Here is a 17,902-nt window from a genome sequence, read left to right as displayed (position 1 = left end):
ATTTGCATATTTCTTAATCATTTAATCTAGTATTTAAAAATCATTCACACACATACAGATCATCTACTGGTCTTGTTAAAATTTAGATTCTAATTTAGCGATCAGAGTGGGTCCTAGGAATCTGCATTTATAATCAAGTTTCCAGATGCTATCAATGCTACTGGTCCATGGATCACACTCGAGGTAACAAGGGATTAACTTGTGGAAGAGCATAAGTAGTTTATAGAAGCAGTAAAGGAAAAGGCTGATAAATGTGATTTTTGCTGTTCATCACTGAGTTGTGTCTGACTCTTTGCAACCTCATGGACTGCCAGGCTCCTCTGTCCATGGGATTTTTCAGGAAAGAATACTGGAGCAGGTTGCCATTTCCTTCTCCAGGGGATCTTCCCAACCCAGGGATCAAACCTGAATCTCCTGCACTGGCAGATGGATTCTTTACCTGTGCTACCAGGGAAGTCCCTAGTAAATGTAATTATGGACAATTTAATGGATAAAGGACTTCCCTGGTGGCTCAGATGGTAAAGCGTCTGCCTGCAATGCAGAAGACCTGGGTTCAATCCCTGGGTCAGGAAGATCCCCTGGAGAAGGAAATGGCAACCCACTCCAGTACTCTTGCCTGGAAAATTCCATGGATGGAGGAGCGTGGTAGGTTACAGTCCATGGGGTTGCAAAGTGTCGGACACGACTGAACAACTTCACTTCACTTCAATGGATAAAGGATCTAGTATTCAGAATATGTATAGAATACTAACAAATTGATAAGAAAAAGACAAAATCATAAGAAAGAAAAAATGAGCAAAGGGCATTACATTAACAGAGATAAAAATTCAAGAGGTCAATAAGCATGTAAAAAGATGTTTAATCTTACTGGAAATGAGGAGAATGCAAAATAAGTGATAATGAAATGATATTTTATATTCATATTATTGGCAATATAATAATATTGATAAGTGTATTTAAGAATACGTGAAACTTGCTAGTGAAAGCACAAATTAGTACAAATGCATTAGAAAATAATTTGTCAAAACTGAAGTTGAAAAGATAACCTGTCCCAAAGAGGCATACATGAGGATATACATCTCAGCATTGTTTATCTTGGAAAAAAAGTGGAAATAATCTAAATTTCCATCAGTTGAGGAATGGATACTATTTATTCACACAGAGGAATATCATATAGCAGTTATAATGTCTGGACATGAGGTTTTACATGTCTGGACATGAGGAATTCTCAACAATTTATCTGTTGAGAAAAATTTTAAAAATACAAAATATGTGCTATGTCATGCTATTTTATCTTATAAATTTTAAACACATGATAAATAGAATATTTGTATAGAGACATGCAACATGACCATTCATGGGAAGGACGAACATCATTTTAGGAAGAGTTATTTCCTCTGGAACAGGAAGGAAGGGTGAGAGATGAACAGTGAAACTTCATAAGTTTCAGTCATGGTTTATTTCCTTCAAAAGAACAGAGATCTCAAACAAATATGTTGAAATGTTAACATCTTTTCAATTAGAGTGGTAATGTGTGAGGGACTATTATATTATTTTCTGTACTAATTTCCTGTACTTTAATGTACAAGAGAAATGTTTTGATTCAGGAACAAAACAATTTATTTCTCTTTAAGTCAACATGATTGAGGCATAATTTACTTAAAAATGGATACACCCATTTTAAGTGTATACTTCGATGGGCTTTGACAAATGTGTATACCATTATGCTATTTAACTACCACCCTAAGCCAGATATGTGTTTTCCTCCTCCACTTCCACCTTCTAGGAAAAAAACCCACCATTCTGATTTTTCATCATGCATAGATTAGTATTGTCTTTTGTACAATTTCTTTTGTGTCTGGTTTCTCTCAGGAAAATGCCTTTGAGAAGATATCATGTTGTACATATTGGTAATTTGTTCATTTTTATGGGTATACCTTTATTTCTCTGTCCACCTATTGATGGACATTTGGGTTGTTTCCAGTTTGGGTCTCTAATAAACCAAGCTGCTATGGATATGCACAGGATTTTTTTGTGGACAAATGCTTAAACTTCTTTTGGATAAACATCCAGTATCCTTTGTCAATTTACATATTGCAAATATTTTTCCTTAGCCTATGGCTTGTCTTTTTTCAAATTTTAAAGACAAAAAAAGGAAAAAATAAATAAAAGGAACTCCGGCAATGGACAAAAGTAGGAAGCTTGTACCGAAAAATCCAAATTTTAAGCATATGAAAAGATAATTTACTATTAAAAGTGCAAATAAAGCAATAATATTTCTTTATTTTGCCTATTAGACTGGCAAGGATTAAGAAGATTGCCAGGACCTAGTCAGCAGGAGAAATGAGCACATTTCCTTTTCAAAGGCAATATAAATTAAACATATATATTTTAAAAGCATATAATTCTTACTCATCATAATCACTTCTGGAGATACATGGTTTCAGAACTTTTTTTACAGAAAGTTTGTTTTTTTACAGAATTTACAGAAATATACAAATTTGCACCAAAAATATGTACAAGGATGTTCATTATAGCATTATTTAAGAAAAATTAAAGACACATAAAGTATGCAATAAGTTAATGAATAAGTAAATTATTAGGCTTCCATACAACAGAATACTATGCAACCTTGAAAATCAGTATAATGAGTTGTGTGTACTTATATGGGAAGATATCTAAGATCACATTTTTAGTGATAAAAACAAGTTGTAAAATAATATGCAGAGTATTACCCTACTATATAAAAGTAAATTAATCGATATAACTACATGCATAGGTTTGATATACACATAGGTAAATATCTGGACCAACCTTTACTGTGCTATGCAGTAGTGGTTACCTCTGGGGTGAGGAATTAGAAGGGACTTCTAATTTCTAATTCATTTATATCTGTATGGCTTTAATTTTTTAATAATGAACACAGTTTGCTTTTTCAATCAAAATCAAAGAGATTTGAAATGAAAATAATAAATAGAAATGCTGATTGAAGCTGACAATCATAACAGCTAACATTTAATGATTATTTATGATGTGGTAGGCATATTTCTCAGCACTTTACATATATCAACTTATTGAATCCTCATAAAACTCCTTGGGGTATATTTTATTGAGTCCATTTTACAGATGAAGACACTGAGGTACAGAGAGATTAAGCACCTTGCTTATGATCAAACAGCTAGTAAGCAGTGGAGTCAAGATTTGAAGTCATACTTGTCTGTCTACAATACCCTAACTCTGGGGACTATGCCATATGTCTACTGAGGAAAAATTAAAATATGTTAGGAAGGAAAAGGATATCTTAGAAGATCCTAGTTCATAACAGTCCTGAACAACTGGCTACCCAGTGACTACTGTACAAGTTGTGAGTATAAAGTAATAATGACTGTGTCTTTTTATTGGTTTCAATGTATACCAGATACCTCATTGGGGCCTTTTACTTACATTATTCCTTTTGGCTACAAAATATCAAAATATATCTGCAAACTCCTCATATCTTATCACCTTCAAAATTACCTCCCTGCTCCAAAATACCATCACCTCTCATCTGGAGTACTTCCATAATTTCTTTTTTTAAAATATGGTCCAAGTTTTTATTTGTAGCCCTAGAGTACAACATACATTATCAATTATCTGTTAAAGTCAAATGTCACTGTAATTTTTTTTTTAATTGAAGTATAGCTGATCTACAATGTTGTATCAGTTTCAGGTTTACAGTAAAGTGATTCAGATGTGTGTGTGTGTGTGTGTATTCTTTTTCAGATTCTTGTCCCTTATAGTTTATTGCAAAATATTGAGTAGAGTTCCCTGTGCTATATAGTGGATCTTTGCTGGTTATTTATCTCATATATAGTAGTGTGTAAATTTTTCTAATTATCCCACCCAACCCTTTTCCTCTTTGGCAACCATAAGTTTGTTTTCTTTATCTGTGAACCTAGAGATTATCATACTAAGTGAAGTAATCCAGACACAGAAAGACAAATATCATATAATATTGTTTATATGTGGATTAAAAAATAAAATGATACCAATGAACTTATATACAAAACAGAAATATACCCTGCACATCACTTCTTAATCAGTGTCCTGCCTCCATCCTAACAGTTTTCACAACCCAGGAGTCAGAATGATCCTTTTAAGGGATATGCCTTCCTCTTTTCAAGACCCTCCAATGGCTTCCCTACTCATTCAAAATAAAAGGCAAAGTCCAGCCAATAGCTTACTCGTTTGGCTCTATACCTCACTGAGCTCATCTCCCATCCTAGACTCATAAGCAAGGAATCATTAAATCATGCTACACGAGTTAATGATCTGTAAGTGATTCTATTAGCAAGTATTGAACCAGTAATCAAGCCGAGTTTTGACACTGGTTACTGGACTCCCTACATTACACTGTGCTTTGATAAACCATTTGATAAAATGGGTTTTTTTTTTTGCAGGAATATGAGACATAACTTAGATATCCAAATGAAATTTCTCTTTCTCTGTGCAGTCACTTGGTCTAGCATTGCTGAAACTGCTAGAAATGTGCTTTGACTCTTTTGGAAGAGACTCTGGAGCTTGAGTTATGTTCTTGTAAAAAGCCATGGGAGTGAAAATCCTAAATCTCTATACTTGTATTAGATTCATAAAAGAGATTTATTTTGAAGAACAATTTGGAACTTAAATGGATGAAAAATATAAAAGATTTTCAAGAAAAAAAATATGCTTTGGGGTGACAAAGAGTGACTATAAAGAAATGGACTTGATGATCTCCTGTGACTCATGGACTAACTCAAGAGACAATACCAAAAGAAGAATTATGAGGGGTATATGGCAGTAGTTGTATGACTAGGTTATTTCCTAGATGACTACTTTTAAGGTTCATGTGATGCGATGATAATGCCTTAGTAATCTTGTTAGACACTCTTGTTTGTGCCAGACATTGGTTTAAGCACTCTATGTATTAATTATTTAAGTTTGCCTATCACAGAAAACTGAGGTACAGAGAAGTTGTGACCCAAAGTTAGCTAAAATGTGGTAGGGCTGAGGTTTGAATACAGAGTCTAGTTCCAGAATCTAAGCTCCAAATAACTACACTATGTTGTTGTTGTTGTTCAGTTGCTAAGTTGTGTCCGATTCTTTGTGACCTCATAAACCGTAGCCCGCCAGGCTCCTCCGTCCTTTGCCATCTCCTGGAGTTTGCTCCAATTCATGTCCACTATACTGCCTTTTGAAAGAGCACAGAGTAGTGGTCTTCAAACTTATAGATCACACATCTCATTCATAACCAACCAGAAGGCAGAAAAAAAAAAAAAAAAGAGCTCGTCAATGTACCCATGCACCTCAACTTTCCTAGGTAGATATCTAGCATTTGAAGCTCTCAGCTGGTAACAGAATCAGTGAAAAGTTGGAGGAATGAGGCTCAGAAAAAATAAAGGCAGAGATCAAGAAAAGCTACAGAGCAGAAAGCAATACATGTGTGTATGCATGTAATAATATACTGTGTATATTGTAAAACATACACAAAAGCTTAAATTATGAGATAAAGAATAAACAAAACTAAAAGCTCTAATATTTGGTTTGCTCCACCAAGATGGATTATCTTGAGCATCCCCTCAGTGAGGGAGGGGAGGGTCACACACCTCAATTGAGAAAATAGGCTTGTGATTGCATGGTTTTTAATTCTGGCTTTACCACTTGTTAGCTGAGTCATCCAGGCAAGTTGCTTATTCTTAGCCTCTGATTCTTTATCTGTTAAATCAGGATAATAACTCCTAATGTGCTCGAAACCTGTAGTGCCTGGCTTTCAGCAAGTTTTTTTCCACATGGTTTACTTTCCCTCATAATACAAAATTCCCCTTATTTGCTTTATGGTCTGTGTCTTATAATTCACTATTCCATTAATGAAGTGGAGGCAGCTCTGCAGTTTGATTTGGTGTGTCTAGGTGGCGCTAGATCAATAGCTTTGTCATGCTGCATAATTCCAAACTGTGCCGCTGCCTGACAGCAAGAAAACTGTTGGGCAGAGACATGGAGAAGAACCAATGTGCATTTTAATTTGCACAGAACACTATAGGAACTTGGGGGGGGGGAAGGAGGACTTAATGACTGTCCAAACACTTAAAAAATGAATGGCCTGACTGTTCAGTAATTGTATATCTGTGAACAGAAGTTCCCTTTTACATATGCTATTTGCCATTGCCCTTTGTGATCAGAATCAGGCTTGAAGACTCTAAGAGTATTTTGAACTACTTTTATCTATGCCTTTACACGGGTAACTTTTTCCTAACAGGGTCCCTTGGCTACATTCAGCCCCATTTATTGCCAGTGACTGAAAATTTCACCTTTGACCCCAACTCTCAGCTTTTGTTTCTTCTTTCCCCTCCTCCCAGATTGCTAAGACTGTAGGCTTTCTTTGGCACAAAGCTAACCGGAAAATAAATATACTTGAAGGCATATCAGTTAGGTTTCTGACAAACAGGTGAAACCTTCTTATTAGAATAATTTGAAATGGATTTATTGACAAAGGAACAAGTTTCAAAGGGTTGGAAGGGGGTTGGGGCACAACCACAAGGTATAGTGCCAAGACCCAGGGCTAAAGGCCGTGGAACTCTTGCTCTCCCTTGGCCCAAAGAGATGGAGGGATGCAGAGTTCATTGGAACTTGGAAGGAGAGTGGTGTAAAGTAGGTCACCTCGATAGGAACATGCATTTCTATCAAGGAACAGCCAACCCAAGGCAATCTCATGGGAAACAAGAAGACTCTGACTTTACTCTACTCCCCCTCCCAACTTTCCTGGGTAGGTATTTTGCACTAGAGGCTATCAGCTGGTGAAGAGAATCAATGGGAAGATTGGGGAATGAGGCTCATTTAAAAAAAGGCAGAGATCAAGGAAAGCTACCCAACAGGAGCAATCTGACTAGGACACCACTGCTGGATGGACACCTGCTCTCAGTATGCTTCTAATCTCTTCCTTCATCTTTCAGTTACATTCTTGAGAGCAAAGTCCTGGATGGGAACATCCAATTGACTGAGGTTAGCTCACCTGCTAGATCACCCTCTTTGCTAAGAGGTGGGGACAGGAAATATTGCCTCCTTTACTTTGTTGGGGGCTTCCCAGGTGGCTCAGACAGTAAAGCGTCTGCTTGCAATGCAGGAGACCAGGGTTCAATCCCTGGGTTGTGAAGATCCACTGGAGAAGGAAATGGCAACCCACTCCAGTATGCTTGCCTGGGAAATTCCACAGACGGACAATCCATAGGGTCGCAAAGAGTGGGACATGACTGAGTGACTTCACTTTCTTTCACTTTGGCTTCCTTGATGGGAACTGGACTGCTACTTTCTTTTAAGACTCACACACTTGGGAATTTCTAGATATTCAGAACAAGGCGTTTTCTGTCTCCTCTAAAAAAAGACAAATCTCCATTAACAAATGACCTCCTAAATATCCTTTGTAATCTGCAGCAGTAAGACTGTCAGACAAAAGTAGAGATTTGGTTTTTATTTCCAGTTCTCTGCCTTTTCTCTCTCATTTCCTTCCTTCCCCATTTCCTGATCTTAGGAAGTTCCCTTTATCTATCTAGATCTTTCTATAAGAAAGCAGGACTAAGATCCTCAAATCTAATCAGGGGTTCAACTGTTGGACAGCCAAATAATATAATCAGCCCACCCAATAGAATGCCCTAATTAATGATTTCCTGATAGAACACCTAAACCCATTGTGCTGTTAATATTAAACTTTATTGAGCATGTATTTCTCTCAATACAATGTTGAGGATTTTTTTTTTTTTTGGTAGCTGCTATTTATATAGAAGGACTTCCTGGTGGCTCAGTGATAAAGAATCCGCCTGCCAAGTAGGAGACTTAGGTTCAATCCCTGGGTTGGGAAGATCTCTTGGAGAAGGAAATGACAACCCACCCCAGTATTCTTGCCTGGGAAATCCCATGGACAGAGGAGTCTGGTGGGCTACAGTCCATGGGATCACAAAAGAGTCAGACACGACTTAGTGACTAAGCAACATTTATATAGAAAGTGTTTATATTTATGTCCATAAAATTCAGTGTAGCATTTTTTAAACAGATACAGTAATAAATGAGACAGACATAAGAGACTTTTGCTTTTTTGTGTGTATCACAAGGAACATCAATATTTCCTCTGAGAAGCCCACTCACAATTTTCTTGAGACTTCCTTGTCTGCAGTCTTGAATCTTATTCCTTCCATGCACCTAATCATCTGGCCAAATTAACTAGTGCTTATGAATCAGAACAGACCCATGCCTCAGGGCTTCTCTCCCTCCAGGTCAAATGTCAGGGAGGTATAAGCCTTGATACCTGGGAACATTTTCCTTCTTCATCCCTTGGATTCAATATACCTGCTCAATCTACAGTAGTCTTTCATTATTGTGTACAGACAATCCAAAATCACATTTCTCATCCTTGATCAAACATCCTTAGGCTCTCTTCTCACACACACTTCCCACAGTTTTTCAACATAAACTAGAAATCCGGGAGATCTTTGGCCTTCTCTGGCTTTGAATTTGTCATTGCCAGCCCCCTCCAAGGGCCATGCTAGAATCTGACAATTTGGGGCTTGGTGGGGAAGGATGAAGTAAACTGACTTCAGCTTGCAAGGCAACTCCCTTAAGTAATAGAATGTCTTCATTCAAGAAAAGGACAGTTTCACCAGACAAGCCAAGGGAGATTTCTTGGGCTGACAAGGGAGATTCAATGAGACTTAAGGGTTCAGCACTCTTAGGATTCTCTAAATCCTCTCATATATTTCCATGTCAATTTTCCAGCATTTGGTCTAACCCAAATAATGCCAAAATGTGCACCTCAGAAACCTGTCAGGGTTGTGAATACCACTGTAATTCATCAGCACCCAGGATCAGACCAAAGTTTGAGTTTATCTTTGACCATCTCAGATCAGTGCAGGCAGATGACTTTTTCCTGCCATTAAGCCATACATTATAAGAAGCAGTCATTTCCTTGGCTGTCATTGAACTCTTCATGCCCTTCATACTATTCTTAAATCATGTTCTCCATCAGCATTCCAGGTGGCCATAAGCAATGGTTTAAGCAGCTGCTTTGCCACTGTATTTCTAAGGGGGAGTTTTAATGTCATTTAATCATTCCAAATTTTTTTATCACTTTTCCCCAAGTGTCAGTTGCCCGCAGTTCACTTTGTGGTACTTATTTCTGAATCAGTCAGAGTTCTTGGGGTTAAAAAAAAAAGACAGTGGGAAACCATCAGGAAACTCATAGAACTGACGAGAGGAATGCTTGATTAAGTAGCGAGGCAAGGTAGCAGATTGGGTTAGGATGGTACTGCTGACTCTGCTGTAGTCCATGGCCACCGATGGGTCTAGTCACTATGGCAAGAGTGTGAAAGTCACTAGACACAGCTAGAAAGGCTGGTAGATTACAGCATTGTCGACTCATCTCCCAGACTCTTTTTCTTTAGTCCTTCAAGATTCAAAGCCCCAGGTGAGAGAATCTGCTGGATCATGTGCCCCTGATCTGACTTTGCAGGGGGTGGAGAGAGGGAGAGAATGTTTTAACACCAAGGCTCTACACCAACACTCACACAATGAGAACTGGATGGGGTTTTGGATGCTGGGTACAGCAAGTCCCCTACATGTGAACCTTCAAGTTGCGAACTTTCAAAGATGTGAACATGCCTTCGCATGTCTAATCATGTAAGTTAGTGTTCATGTGTGGTATATACCTTGTCGTGTGCAGGCATCCTGTATAAGTGGCTGTGCTTTTGTGTACTTTACTGTACAATATGGTATAGAGGATAGTGTCTTTATTTCAAGCCCAGAAAGTCTGGAAGCAAGTATAAAAGCAGTGGTGATGTAGCTGGTACTGCTAAGAAGTGCCAAATGATAACAATGGAAATAAAAGAGAAAATAATTGAGAGAGTGGAGTGAGGAGATAAGATGGTAGACATTACTCATTTTTTGGTGTTTGCTTTTTATGTATTATTTGTGTGAAAAGTATTACAAACCTATAACAGTACAGTACTGGAAAGCTGATTGTGTTAGCTGGGTACCTAGGCTAACATTGTTGGACTTACAAGCAAATTGGATTTATGAATGTGCTCTCAGAAGGGAACTCGTTCGTATGTAGGGGATTTACTTAGTGAAAATTCTTCCTATTCAATCATGTAAACAGCTTTCACTAGGAGTCCACAAGCTGTTTTCTATTTCTCATTCCCTCACTTGCTTTCTCTCTGGAGGAGAGAGCTGGACTAAGATATCCATGGTCCATCTATGTCTAACACTCTATGATCTCAGATCTCTCAAGAATCTAGTAAGAAAGCTGCTATGCTTACATTAAAAGTTTAATAAAGGCAGAATCTAACATATTTCCTTTTATCTAATGAGTAGTTTTAGAGGAACATTTTTGACACTGTTTCTTACTGTATATGAAAGTTCTACATATGTCAACAAGTCATAATATGTATAGAATTCCTCTTATAATAGTAGATATTGAAGCATTTTGACCTTACTTGTCTTTTGGCATTTCATTTTTATTTTAATAGCTCCCTCAGTACCTGTCTACCCCTCATTCCCCACCCCGTGATCCCACCCAAGTTAAAATGTATATAAAAATCAAGGTGAACCTTAGGGAGAGCAGTGATAAAGGAAGTTAATATTCCAAGAGGTCTTAGGGTCTTATCAAGGTTGAATCATCAGTTTTACTTTAAATCTCTTATCTATCTAATTATTTCACCACTTTGATTAAATGAAGCTAAAATTGGTATTGATAAAAAGAGAAAGCACAATCAAAGAAGCAGATAAGCAAATAATTGAATGCAAATAACTTTTAATTATATTCACTTAATAAAGTTAAGGAATAGTGTCAGGTGCCAACATTACTTTGTCAAATCAAAGGGCAGTGTTGGGATAAAAATAAAATCACAGAAGGATTTGAAAATTGTAATCAATTTCAAAATCATTAAATACTTTTATATGAATCTGGTTCTAAAACAACCCTGTATCCTGGGTTGTGAATATGTTCAGAGCTTCTAATGGAAACCCAATTCTTTGCATCATGCCACATGTATTATTCATTTGTCAAATCCTACTAAAGTCCCTAGTCTTCCCCAAACAGAAAGAAATAGATGGGCTTCCAGGTAAGGCAATTATACTTGGCTAGCTTAAACCACTCTATATAAAATAGATAACCAATAAGAACCTATTGTAAAGCATAGAGAACTATATTCAATATCTTTTAATACCCTATAATGGAAAAGAACCTGAAAATATATATTTTATATACATATATATGAATCATTTTTCTATACATCTGAAAATAACACATTATAAATCAAATATTCTTCAATTAAAAAAAAATTTTAAGCTGTCCTATCCCAGGTGGCTCAGTGGTGAAGAATCTGCTTGCCAATGCAGGAGACAGAGGAGATGTGGGTTCGATTCCTGGTTCGGGGAGATCCCATGGAGTAGAAGATGGTAACCTACTCCAATATTCTTGCCTGGAGAATCACATGGACAGAGGAGCCTGGCAGGCTACAGTTCATGGGGTCGCAAAGAGCTGTACACGACTGAGCGACCAAGCACACACATGCACATAGGTATCATAATAGGAAAACTAGCAAATAGCTTTTCTGTAAGTTGATTAAACAGTGTCTTCTAAACTCAATAATGCGTTTACTTTGTCCTTTACCTAATCCAAGGTTACCTGGATGATTTCTTCTCTCTGTCCAGTTTCTGCTGCTCTGAAGCAGGATGCATAGGAAACACCAGGTAGTGATGTAAACTAACAAATACTTGCCCAAGAGATGTGGACAGCACATTCGTTGCAAAGAGCTTGCAGGTGAGGAAAGAGTCACTAATATCATTAGAAACTGAAGATGATCATGATGTGTTATTCTTATATGGACGCTGCAAAATGAATTTGCTCACATCTCCAGAGTCATTTTATGTTCAGTTGATTAGGGACACTGACACCAACTTTAGAAAATGATGGGGTTGTTATCATTTCCCTCGTGGCTTTGAACAAACAGGCTATAGTTGTAAATTTTAACTGGCAAAAAAGAGTAGGGTCCATGGTAGCAAAGAGATTTTATGATCCATTTTTATGATACCATTTTGTTATACTGGAAGGCAATAATGACTCGGCACTTAGAGAGACCTTCACATCTTCAAAGTACTTAGTAATCAGTAATTCCTTTATCTCCGTTCCATCTCAAATGGGATAGGCTGGTTAGCATGGCAGGGTTTCAGAAGGAAAATACTATCAGACTATAAAAGATTAGAAACCTGAATAGTTAAGCAGTTGAAGTACTAAGGGTGAATAAGTCCCTGGGTTTTCCATCATTTAAGGGGAAAGGGGAAAGAGAGAAGACAACACATCACAGGTCTTCACTGAGAAACATTGTTTTTGTTTCTTTCTTACTTCTGATTAGTTTAGAGGATAGCAATGAAAAAAAGGAGGGCACCTCCACACTTCCATTTAGGAAAGCGAAAATTATAAGGCAACAACCAGGGCAGGCATGGGGGTTCTCACCACATGTACTGATGCTAGTAACTAATAACAGCTAACATTTATTAAAAACTGAGCGAGGTACTGTACTACAGGACTCTATATCCATTACCACACTTCATCTAAACAACAAAACCAAGGGATGGGGCTGCTGGTACCACCAGTTAAAGAAAGGGGAAATTGAGGCTTAGAGAGAAATTTGCTCACAACAAAGAGCTCTCCAACAGAAATGGAATGACTCCCGCATCCCTAGATTCATTCTCCTTCTATTGCTTCCCAGGTGATTTGTTTATTCCTTAGTAATAACATGGTCTTCCAAGGTGGCGCAGTGGTAGAGAATCTGTCTGCCAATGCAGGAGACATGGGTTCAATTCCTGGGTCGGGAAGATTCCCTGGAGGAGGAAATGGCAACCTGCTCCAGTACTCTTGCCTGGAAAATCCCATAGACAGAGGAACCTGGTAGGTTACAGTCCATGGGGGTCACAAAGAGTGGGACAAGACTGAGAAGCCGAGCACTAGTAGAAACACACTGTAACAATTGAGGATGACCTGGGAATCCACAAACTCCAGTTAATGAATGCTGGAGGATGAGGGACTTCCCTGGTGGTCCAATGGTTAAGGCTCTTCATTTCCACCATAGCGGGCATGGGTTCAATCCCTGGACCAGAACTAAGAACTCCCACTTGCTAGGAGGCAAAAATGTAAAAAAAAATAAAATAAAAGCAGGAGGAATGAAATTGGTATTGGTAAATGCCCAATCTCCACAACCTAGATGCCAAATACTCAGGAAAATTCCAAGAAAAGGGCTTGTTTCTCTCCTGTTTTGGAGGCAAGATTTCCATAGTTCATCTTCTGGATTCTGGGTAGGTCCCATCTTTAGAAGCCACAGAATTATTAACAGTGGAGCAGCCTTAAGAGAAGAAGGCTGTGATTTCCTGTTGGCTTAAGGTGAGGACAAAGCCCTTCCTTAGTCGAGATGGCCAAATACAACAATCATAATCAGGTCAAGTGAATTTTCCAAGGACTATCTAGAGGGAGACACCAACCACAAAGATGATTATAGCTTTCACCAAGAACTAGAAATGGGCATGGAAGTCATTCACTAAGCTGTAATCTTTGAGAACATACAGTATATATGTCCTAAGCTGAGGAGAGAATATCCCTGTGGAAGTTATTATTGGGACAGTGCTTCTTTTGGTTTTATTGTTGTTTTCTTTGCTTGTTTTTGGTCACACCTTGCAGCACATAGGATCTTAGTTCCCTGATCAGGGATCGAACCCATACCCCAAGCAGTGGAAGCACAGAGTCCTAACCACTGGATCTCCAGGGAAATCCAAGACAGTGCTTCTAAGCCAAGTCCTGGGCAGCAGTAAAGTGATCCCCATAGCCTTACAGGGGCCCCACATCACTCAAACTCTAGAAGGATCTGGCTGTCCTAGAGAGCATCATGGATGATTGCTGAGACAGTGGTAAACTTTGAACCTCTGTGATTTTCCTGTTTGCTTAATGCCTGATAGCCTCTGGTCTGCTAAAAAATCTCCTTTATGCACAGCTTGACCTCTATGCTTCCAAGGGGAGGAATTGGAATCAGCCTATGGGGGAAGAGAAGGCTGTAGGATTCTGAGTGGGAGCTTGAGTAAACAAAAGTGCACTCCTGAAAGATAACCTCACCTTTTGCATCTCATCTGCCATTGACATAAAGGTTGGATCAGATTTATTTACCCTTTATCTACCTCCTGAATTTCGTGTGAATTTCCCAATCTTGTTTTCTAATGCTGAAATTTACAAGATCACAAAATAAAAAGCCCCAGGCTTGAAAACTTGAGATTTTTATCCCTATTTAAGCTCTGAAAAATCCTAGGCTCTACTTAAAATCAACAACTGCCAGAGTAAATGATTAACAGAATGACTTCAGTGGAAATATGGTTTAATAAGACAACAGAGAAGAGAGATTACACTTGAATTTGATGATCAGTATTTCACGCTCTGGTTTAGAATTTGGTCCTATTTTGGTCCTCATGTAGGACCCCGTCTACCTTCTTCATATGCCTTGGTTGAAAGGGTATGGTGGGAAAGGGAGTGGAGAGGGGATCAGAGATCTTCTTCACTGATTTCACAATCTCCCTTAGGGCCTGCATGTTTGAACAAATACTTAGCAGTGAGGTAGCAAGAAAACACCCCCGAATCAATATTTTGACAAAGTCCTATTACCATCTGTTAATTAAAAAGTAATTTTCAGATTATCAGGTGCTCTGTGGTTGACATATTTATGAGTGGAGAGGAATATAATAGTAGCCAGCTGATGGGTGGTTTACTTCAAAATTCTGATTTATTTTCTTTTGCCAATTCCTATGCAGATCCAGACCTCATAAGAATACATTTTTACAATAGGGCACAGGTTTATATTTTATGATATAATGGCTCAGACGGTAAAGCATCTGCCTGCAATGCGGGAGAGCCAGGTTCGATCCCTGGGTCAGGAAGATCCCCTGGAGAAGGAAATGGCAACCCATTCTAGTATGCTTGCCTGAAAAATCCCATGGATGGAGGAGCCCGGTAAGCTATGGTCCATGGGGTCGGTTCATGGGGTTGCAAAGAGTCAGACATGACTGAGCAGTTTATGAAGCACTCCAGGGACATTAATACAAAAGGACTTTTTGGATTCTTCAGCAAATTAGATATGACCAACAACATAGAGAGCTCTTCATAAAAAGGAAGCTGTACATCCTTATGCCCCAACTGCCCCCGCAAACCTAAACCCCTTACCTTAGACAAGACATCTCAAAATGGATCATAGATCTAAATGTAATTTATAAGGCTATAAAATTTTCAGAAGACATAGAAAAGCTTTGTGACATTGGGTTAGCAAAGAGTTTGTAAATATAGCAGCAACAGTGTAATCCCCAAAAAGAACTTGATCAAAATTTAAAACTTCTGCTCTGCAAGAGAATGAAGAGACAAGCTACAGTCTGAGAGAAAATATTTGCAAGTCACATATCCAATAAAGGTCTTGTATCCAGACTATATAAAGAACTCTCAAAACTAAAAAAAAAAAAAAAAATCAGAAAACAAACGACTCAGTTAAAGAATAAAGTAGGGCAAATAGGCACATGAAAAGATGCTCGTTTCACTAATTATTAGAGAAATGCAAATCCAAACTACCTCACATTGGTCTGAGTGGCCATTATTAAAAAATCTACAAATAATAAATGCTGGAGAGGGTATGGAGAAAAGAGAATCCTTCTACACTGCTGGTGGGAGTGTAAATTGGTGTAGCCACTATGGACAACAGTATGGCAGTTCCTCAAAAAACTAAAAATAGAGTTGCCATATGATCTAGCAATCCTACTCCTAGGCATATATCTGGACAAAACTATAATTCAAGAAGATACATGCATCCCGATACTCACAGCAGCACTATTTACAATAGCCAAGACATGGAAACAACCTAAATGTCCATTGACAGATGGATGGATAAAGAAGATGTGGTCCATATATACAATGGAATACTACTCAACCATTAAAAGAATGAAATAATGCCATTTGCAGCAACATGGATGGACCTAGGGATTATCATACTAAGCAAAAGTAAGTCAGAAAGAGAGAGACAAATACCATATGATATCACTTATATGTGGAATCTAAAATATGACACAAATCAACATATCTTTGAAACAGACTCACAGATATAGAGAGCAGACTTGTGGTTGCCAAGGGGGTGGGGGAGGGATGGATTGAAAGTTTGAGATTAGCAGATGTAAGTTCTTATATATAGAATGGATAAAAAACAAGATCCTATAACATAGCACAGGGAACTATATTCAACATCCTGTGATAAAGCCATAATGGAAAAGAATATGAGAATATGAAAAAGAATATGTATATGTATAACTGAATCACTTACTGAACAGCAGAAATTAACACAACATTGTAAATAAACTATACTTCAATAAAAATTGATAAATAAACAAATAAAGTAGCCCAGCTTGTTTATTTATTTTTAAAATTTATTTATTTTAATTAGAGGCTAATTACTTTACAATATTGTATTGGTTTTGCCTTAATTGTTAACAGATACTTCACCAAAGCTTCCCAGATAGCTCAGTTGGTAAAGAATCCACCTGCAATGCAGGAGACCCCGGTTCGATTCCTGGGTCAGGAAGATCCACTGGAGAAGAGATAGGCTATCCAGTCCAGTATTCTTGGGCTTCCCTTGTGGCTCAGCTGGTAAAGAATCTGCCTGCAATTCAGGAGACTTGGGTTCAACCCCTGGGTTGGGAAGATCCCCTGGAGAAGGGAAAGGCTACCCACTCCAGTATTCTGGCCTGGAGAATTCCATGGACTGTATAGTCCACGGGGTCGCAAACAGTCAGACACGACTGAGCGCTTTCACTTCACTTCACCAAAGAAGATACATAGGTAGCATGTGGAAAGATGCTCAGCATCATTAGCCTTTAGGGAAATACAAACTAAAACCACAATTAGAAACCACTACATACCCATCTGGGCGGCAACTATGAAATATACTGATAATGCCAAGTGCTGACAAGAGCACAGAGCAACTGGAACTCTCATGCTTTACTGGGGGAACCACAAAATGGCACAGCAACTCTGGAAAATATTTTGGCAGTTTCTTCAAAAGTGAAACATGTACTTCCCATATAACCCAGCCATTCTACTCCTAAATATTTACCCTAGAAATAAAATTTCTGTTCACACAAAACCCCATACATAAATATTTGTAGCAGCTCTGTGTGTGAGTTCCAAAACCAGGAAACAACCCAAATGTCCCTTAATGCTTTGCTTTTGCTAAGTCGCTTCAGTCGTGTCCGACTCTGTGCGACCCCATAGATGGCAGCCCACCAGGCTCCCCCGTCCCTGGGATTCTCCAGGCAAGAACACTGGAGTGGGTTGCCATTGCCTTCTCCAATGCATGAAAATGAAAAGTGAAAGTGAAGTCACTCAGTCATGTCCAACTTAGCGACCCCATGGACTGCAGCCTACCAGGCTCCTCCATCCATGGGATTTTCCAGGCAAGAGTACTGGAGTGGGGTGCCATTGCCTTCTCTGATGTCCCTTAATGGGGAATGGATAAACTGTGATATACCCACACAATGGAATACTAATCAACAACCAAAAGGAAGAAACTAATGATAAACACAGCAATACAGATGAATCCCAAAGGCATTATGCTGAATGAAAGAAACCAGTCTCAAAAGATTACATAATGTATGATTCCATTCACGGTACACTCTGGAAATGGCAAAAGTAAAAGGAGAGAGAAAGTTCAATACACCAGAAATTAGGGCTAAGAGGAGGGTGTGACTACGAAAGGATTTAAAGGAAGGTTTTTGAGGGGAACTGTTTTGTATCTTGATTGTGGTGGTGGCTACATCAATCTATACATAT

This window comes from Bubalus kerabau, chromosome X, assembly GCF_029407905.1.
Source record: "Bubalus kerabau isolate K-KA32 ecotype Philippines breed swamp buffalo chromosome X, PCC_UOA_SB_1v2, whole genome shotgun sequence".
NCBI lineage: Eukaryota > Metazoa > Chordata > Mammalia > Artiodactyla > Bovidae > Bubalus > Bubalus kerabau.
The sequence above is the reverse complement of the archived record's forward strand: the minus strand, read 5'-3'. Positions refer to the sequence as shown.